Source organism: Rhinopithecus roxellana, chromosome 1, assembly GCF_007565055.1.
Source record: "Rhinopithecus roxellana isolate Shanxi Qingling chromosome 1, ASM756505v1, whole genome shotgun sequence".
Classification (NCBI taxonomy): Eukaryota; Metazoa; Chordata; class Mammalia; order Primates; family Cercopithecidae; genus Rhinopithecus; species Rhinopithecus roxellana.
Genome location: NC_044549.1, coordinates 122784841 through 122802137, shown reverse-complemented (window position 1 = coordinate 122802137; position 17297 = coordinate 122784841). Strand labels below are relative to the sequence as shown.

General features: G+C 39.2%; 1 long non-coding RNA gene across 3 annotated transcripts; it reads left to right on the top strand.

The window, feature by feature from the left end:
- The first annotated feature begins 537 nt into the window (after positions 1-537).
- Positions 538-14487, top strand: LOC115897393. Of its 3 annotated transcripts, none has more exons than XR_004057182.1 (4): positions 538-2663; positions 3370-3401; positions 12774-12858; positions 12977-14487. It is a non-coding gene; the product is annotated as an uncharacterized LOC115897393 (long non-coding RNA). The 3 variants fall into 3 exon arrangements; XR_004057181.1 differs by having other exon boundaries at positions 3370-3497; XR_004057183.1 differs by lacking the exon at positions 3370-3401.
- The last annotated feature ends 2810 nt before the right edge of the window (positions 14488-17297 follow it).

Genomic DNA, 17297 nt, shown 5'->3' with positions numbered 1-17297 from the left:
AGGCAGATTACCTGAGGTCAGGAGTTCGAGACCAGCCTGGCCAACATGGTGAAACCCCCGTTTCTACTAAAAATACAAAAATTAGTCAAGTGTGGTGGCATGTGTCTGTAGTCCCAGCTACATGGGAGGCTGAGGCAAGAGAATCGCTTGAATCCAGGAGGTGGAGGTTGCAGTGAGCAGAGATCGTGCCACTGCATTCCAGCCTGGGTGACATAGCAAGACTCCGTCTGAAAAAAAAAAAAAAAAAAAAGAATTTCCAAGGATAATTTCTAGAATCCACAGGAGGCCCTGACTTTTATTATCCCAAAAAAGAGAAGGAATGTCAAAATTTCCTTTCCTTTTATTTTATTTTTTGAGAGTCTCACTCTGTCACCCAGGCTGGAGTGCAGTGGCGTGATATTGGCTCACTGCTACCTCCACCTCCTGCGTTCAAGTGATTCTCCTGCCTCAGCCTACCAGTAGCTGGGATTACAGGCACTCACAGCTGTTCCTAGCTAATTTTCATATTTCTAGTTAAAGCTAGGGTTTCGTCATGTTGGCCAGGCTGGTCTCGAGCTCCTGACCTCAAATGATTCACCCACCTCGGCCTCCCAAAGTGTTGGGATTACAGGCATGAGCCAACATGCCAGGCCCAAATTTCCTTTTAAAGACAGGATTGATGACAATGGCAAATACTATTTGTGAAAACATTCCCAGGTTTCCTGTAATCTACTTTTGCTTTCTCTGTTAAAAGAATTGGATGAGGATGGGATTGGCCTACAGCACAGGTGCAAAGCAAGTAGCTCCAAAATAAACACAAACTATCTCAGTATTCCTCACACTCAGTAGAAGTGTGGAATAATGATGTAAGCATAGGTGATAATGAAAACTCTTGACAACTGTTTATCTGGTGAAAGGAGAGATAGGCAAAATTTCCTCACCTTTTGACTACACACGATTTACACAATTAGAGAGAACACGTTCCATCTTCCCTCACCAATAAAAAGTTATTAGTGGTGAATTTGTTGAACTAGAACGTCACATTGTAGGTTATTTAAAAATAAAAAGTGGGTATCAATAGATTGATTGGCTGCTCATCCATTCATTGATTCTTTTATCACACATGTATTGAGAGTCCACTCTGCCAGGCTTTCTGTTCTAGCTCTGAGGATTCAGCAGTAGAGAGACAGGCAAGGTCATGGCCCTCATGGAGCTTACATCCTTTTAAGGTAGAGAAAGATAGGTAAATAAGTAGGCAATAATTGAACATATTATGCCAGACTGAGATAACAGCGGTGAAGGAAGTAGGGTAGAATACCAGGAACCGTGTGGGTTGAGAGGTGAGGGATTCTATTATAAAAAGAACAGTCCCACATCATCCAAAGGAACCAGCCAAGCATGAGGAGAAACAGCAACCCCAATGGCCACGAAATGGGAGGAGCTTGGTGTGTTGGAAGAACCAGGCCAGCATGTCTGGAGCAGTGAGAAAAGAGTGGAATAAGACAAGTTGGAGAGGTTGGCTGCAGTCAGATCCATCTATTCATCTGTCCATCTGCCTATATTTAGCCCCTGTCCATTTATTTATCTACTCCCCCCATCAAAAATCATTTGGGACAACTTATAAAAATACACAAGATAAAATAGACAAATGAGAGAAGGGGAGGCCAACTGGAAAAATAAAGTTCGGAGAAGATTAACATGTAAACACATGTCATGATACCTGCAGTTATGAAAAGTAGTCTGAAAAGTCAGTTCTGAGTTTCTCAGTGCTCAAAACAAACGAAAAATGCCATCAGATATGTGATTCATAGTGTTCATGAGATAAAAATAAATTATTTTCTTAGAAGAAACATTTCACCCCGTCCTGAGAGTTGAGAGAAACTTCTTTATGGCATCCGTGGTGGTTCTGTATTGTGTCAGCTTGGCTCAGTGGAACCACTGTTCCCAGGACCCCCTTCCCTCTGTGGCTCTGGGCAGAATTGGCTGAAAGAGGAAATGGTGGAAGATTGAGAAGGCAGAAGTGAATCAACAGTGATTTTCTGCAGGTTAGCAGAGATAGATGTAGTTGAGGAAGAGACACAGAGATGCCAGTAGGTTCCAACTTATTTTTGCTCTCCTCTCTCTCTGCATCTGGCTCTTCGTGCCTGAAGACAAGAGCAAACCCACCTTACTACCAGGTGCAGCAGCAACAGCCTTCGGTAGTGTCTCCATGCCAGCCTCTAGCATCTAGATGTTCCCAGCTTTCTACAGGGCCCTGTAAGCTCCCACTCTCCCCCTCTGCCAGTGTCACAGGAGGGTCGGTTAGTGACACGTCCCTGATCTTTCAACCTCCTGCCTCCCTCAACCGTGTAATGTCCAAATCCTATAATAGATCCCTCAATCTATGATGCTTATCATGGTTCTGCTTCCCATTTCAAACCCTGGCTGAGACGTGGTCTCATGAGGGGACATTGCGTGGTGTGGTGAAAGTCACCCCACAATGTCCCCACGGTAAACATAAAATAGCTGTGAATTTCTCTTAGAGAGCTGAGGACACGAGCAAAAGTGGATTGTCTGCCAGGCTGAAGAGACCCCAAGGTGAACAGAAAAGGATGGAAGCTGCTATCTGGCCTGCCAGCCTTTCTCATATTCCTTTAGGACCACCTACCATGACAGTTCCAAACTCAGCCGCAGGCAGCCATCAGGTACTTATAAAGTAGCTGTCATGACTAGGGAACTGAATTTTAAATTTTAATTAAGTTTAAATGTAAAAACTGATAACTTGAGTCTGTTATTGAAAAACCTTTAGGTATGGTTCAGAACAACTTGGGTATATTTTCAACTTGCAATTTTATGAAACCTAAATCAGCTGGGTGCGGTGGCTCACGCCTGTAATCCCAGCACTCGGGGAGGCCGAGGCAGGTGGATCACTTGAGGTCGGGAGTTCAAGACCAGTCTAGGCAACATGGTGAAACTCCATCTCCACCAAAAAATAAAAAAAATAGCCAGGCATAGTGGCGTGTGCCTGTATTCTCAGCTACTCAGGAGGCTGAGGCAGGAGAATTGCTTGAACCCAGGAGGCAGAGGTTGCAGTGAGCTGAGATCATGCCATTGCACTCCAGCCTGGGCAACAGAGTGAGACTCTGTCTCAAAAAAGAAAAGAAAAGAAAAAGAAAGAAACTTAAATCGATATCAACTATTTCTGATGAAAAAGTTGAGATGGCCTGTCAGTGTAAAATAAATTCTGTATTTTGAAAACTTTGCATGAAAAAATATTATAAAATATCTAATTCATAATTTTGTATATACATATTTTTAATTAAATATATTGGTAAAAATTCAACAGTTTCTTTTTACCTTTTTACAAGAAAACTTATATTATGTATGTGGCTGGCATTGTATTTCTACCAGACAGAGCTACTGTGGAACTCAAGGCACCCTGGGTGAGACAATTCGTTATTTGTACATCTTTCTGTCATCCGTGGGGACTGACTCGCCTCCTGAAAATATGGCTGAAATGAGTCTGACACTGTAAAGAGGTACTGTAACTATGGGCTATCCAGTTTGGGTCAGACCTTATCTGCACACCGTGGGTAATATTTTTGCTGAACCTAAGACATGAGTGAGAGACAAAAATACAAGCTAATAGACACATTCACAATGGAGGCAAAAAAAAGAAAGAAAAAGAAAGAAAAAGAAAAAGAAAAAAGATATCTCACTTTTTTTTTTCTAGGAAAATTTTTTTGGGGAATTGAAATCTCTGTATTCATTGCTATTTGAGAGTGATCAGGCCTCTATGGGGACATCTCAAAATTCTGGTATAAAAAGCCCTTCTTTGTTGAAAAGGAGACAGAGGACATTTTTATAATTGCTGACGTTAAGTAAGCACAAATTATATGCAAATAGAATTCCTTCGGGTATGTAATATTGAGTCTAGAGTTGAAATAGCTTTGGTAATGTGGCTACATTAATTGGTGCTTGTGAGCGACAAACTGAGGTACTTTTGGATAAGAACACAGCTGATGTGACTTCTAAAACTTTCTGCATTCATCAACAGACTTTTCTGGTCCATTAGGCCCAGGTCCCGGCAGGGTGGTTGGAGGAGGGGCTTAGGGGAACCATCCTGATCATTGATTGCTCTGATTTTTTACCATACTTACCTGTGAGCTCTTTTTTTTTTTTTTCTTTTTGGGACGGACTCTTGCTCTGTGGCCCAGGCTGGAGTGCAGTAGCCTGATCTTGGCTCACTGCAATCTCTACTTTCCAGGTTCATGTGATTCTCCTGCCTCAGCCTCCCAAGTAGCTGGGATTACAGGTGCCCACCACCACTCCCGGCTAAGTTTTATATTTTTAGTGGAGATGGAGTTTCACCATGTTGGCTAGGCTGGTCCTGAATGTGTGACCTCATGATCTGCCCGCCTCGGCCTCCCACAGTGCTGGGAGCCATCACACTCGACTTCTCCTCTTCTCAATTATCTGTGCGAGTGTACCTATAAAGGCATTGCACACTCCTAAGGAGTTAGGGGGTGGCAGGGCTGGCTTGGGTCTTGGCTCTTCACTGTAGGTAATTTGTAATTTTGTGTTTTCTGTAAGAGGAGAGAAGGGTACTATGAAGTCTGGTTCTGTGTCTGACCCAAACCGGATGGCCCATAGTTACGGGATAGGAACGAGTGAGGAGGGGTGGGTGGTCAGGGGGTCTGTTCTGCTTGGGTTTCTAGCATTGTCACTGGGAGAGCAATCAATGATCAGAAAAGCACCACCCTTCTCTTCTATGTGAGCCAAAATTAATATAAGCCAAAGGAAAAATTTAGAGAAAAGGAAATTATAACACTTAGGAATAGTCTAGGTGTTCCCTGACATCATTAATCATTTATTTGGCTTCCTTACGGTTCTTCTCACTTTAAAAAAGCAAGTGAGTGAGAGTGAACAAGGAATTGGCCATCGGGGTTGAAGGAAGAGCCACTTATGATGAATGGTGGCTCCTTGTGGAAAGTGCTTTATGTTACAATTTTAAACTTATTTCACTGAGGATTTCAAGCAAAAAATACACCCTTTATCGATGTGCTTCAGCCTCTTTTGCTTCTATATTCACCTGGCTCCTTGGGGGTAGCAGAGGTCACTCTGGGAAATAGATTATTGACTTGTACTAAAATGTTACTACCAGAAATGGTAAGGCTGGGTCAATTCTAGTGAATGCTGGTCACTTGGAAGAGTTTTAACAAACACAAAATGTAAACTTTGTGAGTGTGGTCCCCTAGGTGATTAATCAACAATCAGTTTGGCAAAGGAATTCTTTTCTTCAATTCATTGTATTTACCTGCAAGTCATGATATCCTCTTCTCTTTCTTCCCAATTATGGGTGTGAGTCTACTTATAAAGGCATTACACACCCCTAAGGAGTTAGGGGGCTGGCAGGGCTGCCTTGGGTATTGGCTCTTAACTGTAGACAATTTGCAGTTTTGTGTTTTCTGTAAGAGGAGGAAGGGGAACTATGAAGTCTGGCTCTGTGGCACTGCCTCCTGAATGGCACTGCTCATTCTGCTCGGGGCAGATTTAAACTGTGCTTACACCTCTTGTAGCCTTGCTTAGGAATTAGCGTGGAGTGGTTTCTGAAATACAGTGTGTGCACTGTGGGCATACAAGAGGAAAATGTTAGAATTTCCTTTTCTATTTTTATCTCATTCCCCTTTATCTATTTTTATTTTTATTTTTTTAAGCAAATGTTTTATGCTGTACCTAATCTAGTAGAGTACAGGTCCACAATCCCTTATCCACAATCCCAGTGTTTAAAAAGCTCTGAAAATCTGAAGTTAGTTTGTAATTCATTTGGCCATTCAGCCTGAACTGACCTGAACTGAAGTGTGGCAATAGTCTTTATTTAATGCAATTGGTAGGAATAATTAGAATAATCATGCATTTCTTTGTAGAACTCTTAATGTGTTTCATTATGTGACGCTGCCCTGGATCCCCACTGGGGTGTTACATAATGTGTGGTATTTGCACCCTATTATCTTGCTAAAATTGGGAAAATCTGAAGCATATTTTGTTCTAAGGATTTTGGGTAATTATTGTGGACATGCAGTTGAATATAACTTATAGATGAAAAAATAGACATATGCTGTGGATGCAAGCTCAAGGGTTTTTTGTTTTTGTTTGTTTTTTACTAACACGGCATGTGAATCTTGGAGCTCACTGCACCAGACCACGGTGACTCTGACATTAACCTCATCAGGACCCAGGTCTCCTAACTCATCCAACAGGCCAGGCCAGGCAGTGACTCTTACTGCGCGCTCTTTGCTTACCCACCTTGGTTAAAGACGGGTGGAAGAAGGACAGATGTGAGGTGCAAACCAAAGACAAAAAGAATAAAAGGTTCTATGTATCTTTGTCAGAAGAGTCTCATGGACTAGAGCCTGATAAGACATTTCTTAGGATGGGGAACTCATGGCTGAATTCTAGAAATTAAGATTTATTTTCTGCCCGTGTAAAATATTGTGATACTTTTGGACTATTAATGGAAGCAATTGTTTATATTTTGAATGAGAGAGAGAAAGAGACAGAGAGTGAGAGAACAAGAATATAGGTTTGTAAATTATGAATTATAAATTAGAAATTTCCAGTATCTTAACTCTCATGATGTAATGATGAAATCATAGTAACAAGAGGAATCAAATGATTTAAAGCAATGTGAACAATTGGTACAGCATCTCAAAAATGTTTTTGTTTTTGTTTTTGTTTTGAGACGGAGTCTTGCTCTGTCACTCAGGCTGGAGTGCAGGGGCGCCATTTCGGCTCACTGTAAGCTCTGCCTCCCGGGTTCACACCATTCTCCTGCCTCAGCCTCCCAAGTAGCTGGGACTACAAGCGCCTGCCACCACACCTGGCTAATTTTTTTTGTTTTGTTTTGTTTTGTTTTTAGTAGAGACGGGATTTCACCGTGTTAGCCAGGATGGTCTCGATCTCCTGACCTCGTGATCTGCCTGCGTTAGCCTCCCACAGTGCTGGGATTACAGGGGTGAGCCACCGTGCCCGGTCTCAAAAGTGTTTTTAAGGAGACTTCGTCAGTTTTTTCATAAGTCATCAGAATGTTTATTTTATATTCAGTGCCTAACAAAAGAAACTTGGTACAATGCTGAAGGATTTTGCCTACAAACTTTTGCATTTGCCCTTGTGGCCAGGATGCAAAATCCTTTCTGCTAAGGGGCTTGGACATTTGTCATGGTATTTACTCCATAGTAGCAGAATGCCTAGTGTAGTGTTTGCTCCTGGAGTTTTTTGGTTGACTCTGGGGACACCGAGTGTCACTCTGACTCCAGTAAGTAATGCCAATGGCACAGGTAGATGGATCTGACAGGCCTGAGGACTAACAGCATCTCAGCCGCCCTTCTCCAATGAAGGCTATACATCAGCACTTGGAATCTGCTGGAGCTGAAGAGGGTGACAAGGGAATAACATCCCTTTCTCTTCCATCGACAGGGGTAATAACTCCTCACTCCCTAGGGACAGATTGTAAAAGCCAATAGCCAGGAGCTGTGAAGCAGGGAGGGTAGAAGAATTGAAAATTAAAGAGGGAGTGGAAATTTTGCGTAAGGCTTTAGTGAGATGGAATAAACCATCAAACGTCAATCTTTTAATTGCCTTGTTGTTGACACGGAGGTTTGCAAATGTTCCTTTTGATTGCTTATTTTAAGCCGATTGTTAAAAGTCATGTATATTACATAAAGGTGGGTTTATGCTTTATTGTGTATGTTTTACTAGTGAATGTTATAATATCCTGATATTTAATATCTAAATTTCTTCAAGTCATCGTTTTAAAGTCCTTATTGACAATATATTTTAAAATATCTTTCTGAAGTAAGATGCACCAAATGCATTAGACTGCTTAATTGTTTAATCTGATGTCTTTATTTCCTCTTGCATACCTGTGTGTTTATTACAGCTGAACATGAGGGTATTCGGTGTATGCATATTACATACAGTATTTCCTGAAGGTTAATAAGAATTTCTATTTTCAAGTAACCATCACAATGACTTAAGTGCCCTGTAGACATCAGTCTTCTGGTGGCAACCAATAGCAAACAGATAGTCCTTAAGGTCTGTAGTGCTAAGGAGAGTTTCACATTCATGGCACCACAAGAATAAGTGAGTTTCAGGACCCAAATGTTGCTTTGAATTAAATGTGGTGCAAAGAAAAATTTGACTTTTTAGAATATCATACTGTTTGGAAACAGATGCCTTTGGATGCCGCCTGCTTTACAGGAAACACACTTATTTAGTTTTTAAACTAGGACTGGTGTTTAGTTAAATCTCCTGCGGACTCAGTTCACTGAAGGTGACAGAAGTACTCACTCGAGCTCAATGAGAAGTCGACACGACTGTAAATTTTTCAGGCAGCGACAGGAGATCTTGTTATAGGAGTCAGAACGGGGGTCAGGGCAGAGCCTGTTGATGATTGAGGAAAAGAGAAGTAAATTCATTCTGCTTCAGGCACTTTGTCAAGTGCCAGTAGCTTACCATTGAGAGCTAGTCACCCGTTCTAGTCTTACAGCCCTAGAGGTCACTCATTTGATATAAATCATAGCACCGCATAGGTGCGGCAACCTATTGCCACTCGGGATGAAATAAAAAAGAGGAATGCTGCTTTCAGAATGGAAATGACTACGAATATCCCACCACATGTTGCTGTTTAATGCAATATGTGGTTAGATATTGATCTCCCGAATCAAGTCATTAAAATGTGCAGTTTTTGTTTATTGGAATGAAGTAATTAAATGGTTCAGTTATGCCAGACCTTACCTTTTCTGATGAAAACTATTGATTTCTTGCCACAGCTTTATAAGCGACAATGTTTTTGATTACTCTTGACAAACCTCCTTGGAGTGTTAATTAAAATCGTACCAGATGAGCAGGTGTGGGAGATCATTAGATCGCCCGGATCACACATCTCCACTTCATATTCTGCAGCCTTGCATAATGAATAGGGCACAAGAGGGGAAAAACAATATCTTCATCAGCAGAATTAGCATCTTCACTTTTTAAAAAACTAGGTGACATTCCATGTTATAGTACAGATGCTGTTGAATCGTTGGCCCATTCCTACCATTACATTTGATCAAAATTTGCTTTTTATGTTTTGCTTTAATTTTTTTAAGTATCTAATGAGTTGCTGTTGTTGGTTCTGAGTTAGAAAATATTTAAACATTTATACAGATAATTGAGGAATCAAATAAAGCTCTTTCATTGCTTATGCAGATGAAGTCATGAATATTAATGTGGTTCATTTAACACTTAAAAAAATCCCCTCAGTAAGATAGCCTACATGTGATTTTTAAAAATCTTTTACTACTTATTTTTGGGATCTGTATAAAATATGATTATATAGAAATATGCTCTCTTGAAGACTGCAGTCTGTTGATTTATAATAGAACTTTTTTTTGTGGCTATTAAAAGATTGTTACATTTGAAAAATCAAAAATACTTAAATGATAATTTATAAAATCAGAAGCAAATGATATTCAGTTTTTGAGAAATGAATAATCTTTACATTGATGCCATTTATTATGGAAGATGATTTAATGATTACTTCATTAATATGGGCATTGAAATGAACTTTTTTTTTGTTTTTGTATAATGCAAAGCATTTAGATAATTGGAATTAGATTTAAAATCCTCTCTGAACTGGTGTCTATAGATAGCAAGACAGCTTGTATTTCTCAGATTCATAGGACCTGAAGAGAACTTTAAGAGGTCATCTAATCCAATCCCCTGCTGCCAAAGTAGCTGTTTAAAAATGCACTATTTTTCATTAGTCTGGAATTTTAAAAAGGATTAATGAATTTATAAATGTATTATTTACAGTGTTCTGATCATGTCCGTCTAACTGGAGCTGTTAGATGTTGAAATAATAAGTTGTATGTGTGTTTTAAAATATTGACTTCTAGCAGAATGATTTATGGTTTACAAAGTGTTTTTCCATTTATATTCTTTCATTTGATTAATAACCAAGTTTTACATCTCAGGAAATGTCTTATAATTTTTTAAATGAAACTCTGGCTCAGTTTACCCAACTGACTTAGAAATATTTATATAATCAAATTATTTGATGTTACATTGTTGTTTCATAGCTGCTGTTATGGATAGCTCTAGAAAGCATAAAAAAACCCTAAATTGTTATTTCTATCTTATAGGTGAAGGTTATTTATGTTTTGTAGGTGAAATATAAAGTTCAGATAAAGCTTCAATCCAATTTTTTAGTACTAAAATCTCATTTACTATTTCTAACAAGTCCCACAAATAGTAATTGTGCTCTACCAACCACTTAAGCAAAATATTACAAATAATATACATATAACTTTGTAGAATCTCAGAATTCTAATCTTAGAAACTATGTGTCCTTTGTATTTCTGCATAACAAGCCACCACAAAACATAGCAGTCTGTAAGAAAGAAATTGTTTATTTTGCTCATGAATCTTCAGCTTGGAGCTTATCCTCTGCCCCATGTGGCATTGCTGGGTCAGCTGACTTGGGACTAGAGAATTCGTTTTCAAGATGGCTCACTTTGATGGTTGGTGAGTTGGTGCTGAATGTCATCTAGGAACCAAACCAGAGCTGGGGCCAGGGACTTTCCATGTGGGCCTATCTCTGAGGCAGCTTACGTCTCCTCCCAGCCTGATGGCCGGATTCCAACAGAACAAAGCAAAAGTACATGGCATTTAAAAAAATATAGCCTTAGAAGGTGCATAGCGTCATTCTCACTATATTGTTGGCTGAGGTCATCGTAAATGTCTTCTCAGTTTCAAAGAAAGGGGGCACAGACCCCAGCACTTGAAGAGAGGAGCACCAAGATCACCAGAGAGTCAGACAGAAGAGCTTCTGGAATGGGAGATGTTATGGCCATGTTTTGAAGACACAATTTGCCACAGAAACTATTTGTTCATTCCTTTCATATTACATATATTATCTTGGATATGGCTTAATTTGAGAGAAGTAAAAGTAAATGGAAAAAACCAAACATGATTCTAATAATTCAACTATAGTTATTCTTTAAAACTATATGCTTTAAGTTGTGTTTTATTTCAGAGAAATGGCATAAAGATAGGTCGTTTTAAATAAGTTTTGAGTATAAAAACACTTTGAAATCTACTATGTTAGATACAATGGGCAATAAAGACTATGAATTTTTTTAAAAATCATAATAATTATTTAATCCACATCTACTTCACCATCCTTTGGAAAATCAGTTAAGTTCTAATGAAAATTTCTGTTTTAGAAAATTTTAACTATTTGGTCACTTGTTATTGTTGTTGTTGTTTATTGTTATATTAGAAACTCATCGTGGTTTTTTTGTTGTGACAATTGTGTTTGATGTTTGCTAAGACTCAAGATTGCTGCATCATAGAATTACAGATGCAGAACCCTTATGGGTTTTTTCATTCATTCAGTGAACATTTATTGTGCTTCTATGATGTACTGTTCTAGGCACTTCAAAAGTTATCCTGAGAGTGGTGCACAATACATGCAATGATACACATATATATTTTATTTACCAGATGTAATAGAGAATACACTTCCAGTAATCCTCTCTGTTCTCTTTTTCTTTTGAACTATCGAATAGGGTTTTTTGCTTAATTTGTAATCATGAAAAAATTAGCAGAGAAACGCAATCTTTAGAGACTCTTGGAAAACTTATCTTGCTCTTGATACGTAATTAATCCATAAATGGAACTAAGAATCTTTGGTATAATTTGTTCAATACAACATAGAGATCTCTCTCAAAAATAACTTATTTATCTGTTTATTAATGTATCTTAAAAATATATGGTCATGGATCCTTATTTGCCTATATAATGACTTTACATAATTAAATTTTCAGTAGATTTTTGTCTAGTGACCAATTTTGTTCAACAACCATTTGTTGAAACATTTCACTGTAGTAGGCATCTTTGCATGCACTATCTCTTTTAATCCTTAGATGAAACCTATGATGGAATATTAGTATCCCCATTTCATAGATTAGTCTATCTGGTTCTCAACATTTCCCCTTTTCCTACAGGCTTTTCCTTACCTGTTTTGTGCCACCTAAGATAAAGAAGGAAAGGGTGACGATTGTGGTACTTGTTAGAACCACATATTATCTATATCATGTGCCCAGAGTTAAATCATATGCCCAGAGTTGTATCAATCATAGATTTCACCTATACATAAAATTTCTGCCCTTCATTTCGACTTTTCATTCAGATCCGGCAGGACACCAAACACAAGAGGTGTCGTTATGTTTCCAGCATGAACAAGAATCTGAGATCAAGTTGTTAAGATACAGGTTGAGCATTCTGAATCTGAAAACCTGAAATTCAAAATCCTCCAAAATCCGAAACTTTTTGAGCACTGACCTGATTGTTGCAACTAGGAAATTTCACACCTGACCTCATGTGATAGGTTGCAATCAAAACTTTGTTTTATGCACAAAAGTATTAAAAACATTGTATAAAATTGCCTTCAGGCTATCTGTATAAAGTGTATGTGAAACATAAATGAAGTGTGTGTTTAGACTTGGGTCCCATCCCCAAGATATCTCATTATGTATATGAAATATTCCAAAATCCAAAAGAATCTGAAATCCTAAACACCTCTGGTCCCAAATATTTCACATAAGGGATACTCGACTTGGACATTATCTAGTTTCTATGTTTTCTGTAGTGAAGTAAAATGCATTTATTAAATCATTTTTAAATGATGTACTAAAGAAAAGAAGCCAGGAATATATTTGTTTCTCAAGTGATTCCAGCTCCATCATGCCTCATCTGTGTTTCACCAGGCAGCAGCAACAGCAGTGGATTCGAAGAGCTCCAGAAGTGCAAATTGAGCATTTCGCAGATGTTCCAATAAAGGCAAACTGGCTGGTAAGTGAGTCAGGGCAGATTTTTAAGCCCCTTCTTTGCTCTGCAGGGCACCAACTGTGCTTGTGTAATCTTTATACAAAGTAATGTTGATCTGTTTCGTTCTCTGTCTTTTTTGCAGTGGCATTTTTCACTTGAATGATTCTGCTTCATGCAACATCAGGATGAGCACGCGGAGGCTGCTTTGCATTAGAAAGTAAACATACGTATGCACAATTGCACACCACACAGTGGTTTGTGTGGGTGGAGGAGAATGTGCTTTTAAGGAATAATCTCTCCTCTTCAGAAAACCAACCGCTTTATATGTTTATTGGCCAGATTTTCTTTGGTGGTGTTTTAATGGCTTGTTTGTCAGACATGTCGCATATTAAACTAGCAAAGCCTGGATTCTCTTAGGATCCAAGGTCCTCTTTATTCTCTCCTCCATATTGGAAATCATTCCTGTCAGCTCGTGCTCTCCAAGCTGCCTGGAAGAACTTTGGCATAGTTTTCCTAACCTTTCAAACAGTAAAAGCAAAACTCTCCTTTGATAAAAAAGCCGGAGGACTTTGGCATGTAGCCATAAAGGATGCAGGCGACTCGGCTGCGATCTGACAGAATAATCCACAAAACACTGAAAAGTTCTCGTTAAGGTCCCCAGAGTGGGCTGAGGCACTTTACTTGTACTTAACATATATCAACTGTCACCCGGCGGCAGTCAGTGTTGAACTGAACACAATGGAACATCCAGATGGTCTAAACAAAGCGAACAAATGTTCACTGCTATTAAAAGCTGTTTACATCAACTTCCAGGATTTCATGTAGTGAAGTTTATATTGTGTCACTACTGAGGTGCTTAGCTCTGTCTGCATCGAAGACCGGCCTTTTAAAAACTCCTGTTGCTTGTATGCTCATGCTCTCAGCACCTAGTGGAAAGCAAAGTTGAATAATAAATCAGGAAATTGCATAATGTCAAATAGTCATGCAATTTCAGACATTTTAAGTGATTTGCCCCCATTCTGTTATATTGGTTGTCTATTGCAGCCTCAGCTCCAGACCCAATAAACACAAAGCAGACCCTTTTCTCTGATGGGGGTGTGTCATGGATGGATGGATAGATGGGTGACCGCTATCTGCCTCTGCAGACAGGGCCTCCGAGTCTTGTTGGCTCCGCACTGGGGATGTTTACGCAGTAATGGTTTTGTTTTCTTCCTCCAAGATGCGGCGATATCAGGTCCTGTCTTATTGGGGATTAATATACATGAGCGATAAACCCACACTTTTTCTGTCTTCTTCCTTTGACCTCTTTATGGCATCTCTTTTACAAATTCCAGACACACTGCCTACATTGTTAAAGATTTGTTGTTGCCATTAATAACAATACTCATATAAAAGGTGTCCAGCTTATTTATTGTTAAAGAAAAATCTACAAAAACTGTCACTCTTTATTAATCACTACCAATTCCTCTTGGCATAACATAGCTAAACAAATAAGTAAATACTAAAAGAATACTATTTATTAATTTGCTCTACAATTCATAGTATAACAAAATAGAAAAGACCCTCATACATGCAAGTTCATTACTTAATTAAAATAATTATTTTCTATATAAACATCATTTTAGCCAGGCACGGTGGCTCAAGCCTGTAATCCCAGCACTTTGGGAGGCCGAGACGGGTGGATCACGAGGTCAGGAGATCGAGACCATCCTGGCTAACACCGTGAAACCCCATCTCTACTAAAAAATACAAAAAAACTAGCCGGGCGTGGTGGCGGGCGCCTGTAGTCCCAGCTACTCGGGAGGCTGAGGCAGGAGAATGGCGTAAACCCGGGAGGCAGAGCTTGCAGTGAGCTGAGATCCGGCCACTGCACTCCAGCCTGGGCGACAGAGCGAGACTCCGTCTCAAAAGAAAAACAAACAAACAAACAAACAAAAACACACACATCATTTTAACTCAATTTTATATTACATTTGTGTTAAATTTTACATACATGGCTGGACGCGGTGGCTCACGGCTGTAATCCCAGCACTTTCGGAGGCCGAGGTGGGCGGATCACAAGGTCAGGAGATCGAGACCATCCTGGTGAACATGGTGAAACCCCGTCTCTACTAAAAATACAAAATTTAGTCGGGCGTGGTGGCGCGTGCCTGTAGTCCCAGCTACTCGGGAGGCTGAGGCAGGAGAATGGCGTGAACCCGGGAGGCGGAGCTTGCAGTGAGCTGAGATGGCGCCACTGCACTCCAGCCTGGGCGACAGAGCGAGACTCCATCTCAAAAAAAAAAAAAAATTTTTACACACACACCCCAAAATAATTGTATATCATTTGTTGTGTCATTTTTGTTGCTACCATACTTTTTTTGTTACCAAGAAGACTTTTTAAAGAGAGGAGATCTCGTAAATGATTAAACTCAAATGTTTAAGAAAATTTGATTTATTGGCCTTATTTTCTCCAGAAATGAACTTTTGTTTTAAGTTAAGACCAAGTTGGATATTGAATAATGTCATATGCCATGACACAGAGCTGAATTTTAGCGATGATATGTATGTCCTCAAAGAAAGATTGATGTGGGCCTTATGAGCCCAGTAAAAGTGGGTTGATCTCTACTGCATGGGGAAACTTCTGTCTTCACAGTTGTTTTGGGAAATGGGATCATTTCAATACATTTGGTAAGGAACAGGTTTGGATCTATATTTTTTATAGGGTTATAAGCCTTCTTCCTTGCATAATTACATGAGATTCAAAGTTACAGATCCCTTGCTTAAGTTTAGAGAAAAATACATTGTCTATAAAAAGCCAACCTAGTATAGTAGGCTGCATGTATACAACGATACTAATACACAAGGAACAGCACAGCCCTCTCTAAGAAGCTTTTAAGAGTTGGGAACTTTTCGCTGACAGTAATTTTGTTAAATACTGTGTCAAGAGGCAACATGAAAGCTACGAAAACATCATGTGCACCTCTATAATTTGGATTAGGGAGATACTTTTATTGGTTGTTGGTATGTGTGGTATTTTTCACAGATGTCTCAGAGCAATTGGATAGGATTTTGGAAATATGGACCGTACAGATGTGAAAATAAAATGCAACAAAACAAGAGCTTCAGCTTTTGCCAGGGGTCAAGCACTATGCCCACTTCAGACGAGCCATTCCAAGCCTGTCTGTCAGTCCCAACGCAAGCTGCTCCATTTCCTGTTTATGCCTGTGCAGAGTTCCACATCCGGGCGAGCTTGCCTTCAGCGGCAGGTTTTTCCGCACACCCCAGGAGAGCTCTTCCTTAAAATGGCTCATTATTTATCATCTAAGTAAGCCATTGGAATTTTGTTAATTCCTGTTTTACTTAGCACATGTAAAATGCTATCATTATCTAGGAGAAGATAATGTTAACTTAAAATTGTTACCCAGAGTACTAATTAAGTGACCTTTGCAAAACAAATCTGGTCAGGGAGTCTATGAAGTAGAGAAGATGGATGCCAAGTTTATTGCCTTCCAGGCTTTGGTTATATAACCTAGGGGTAACAGCAATTAAAACCTGGCTAGTTATTTGACTAAATGCTAACACTTTATCTTTAGTAAATTGCTTAAAATGTAGAAATCTCTTTGGCTTTGGCCAAATATTGAATTAGCTGAAATTTACCTGGCATCCTCCTCGTTCATCTCCTCTCTTTCTAACTCATAGGTATCCAGGTTCTTCATTACTTCTGTCCCATCAACACGGGGGAGAGATTAAGATAAACTAGTTCACACCCCGGTGTAAACGACGCTTGGCTTAATAGCCCTTCCTAGAGATATTTGTATTTTAAAAGAAGACAAAAGTCTAAGCTAAGAAAATAAAATTCTCAAATTTTAGGCTTTAGCTGGCTTGGTAGGAGAGGTATTTCTGAGGGTAAGTAGAAACTTCCTAGCATCCCCTGTATATCAGTCCCCCTGTAGATCAGCCCCTGAAACTAATCCTTAAAGCCAGATCTATATTGTATTGCCTTCCATTCATTAGATGGTATGGCAAACTTAACAAAAAAATCAGATTTAGAATTTAGTACTTGTTTATGTAGTGAGAAGCTACACACTTGAGGTTTCTGCTTTTTCCTCCCCTGAAAATCTTCTGATAACCTAATTTCTTATTTATTTATTTATTGAATTTTTTTAGAGATGAGGTTTCCCTATGGTGCCCAAGTTAACTTGAACTCCTAGCCTCAAGCAGTCCTTCTGCGTAGCTGGAACTAGTAGAGGGCACCACCTCACCTGGCTTATTTCTTAATTCTGTCTCAACAGAAGGAATACCATGTTTGCCTGTTTTTTTTCTTATTCTTTCTAAAACATACTACTTCTTTTCAAACATTTTTTGAATTACATAAAATCATGTTTATGAATGTTACATTTTAAAAAAAATTTTATTGACTCTTTAAAAAAAGTACCACAAGAAGCTGAAATATCACCCCCGTTTCCAATTTTTCTCTTTTC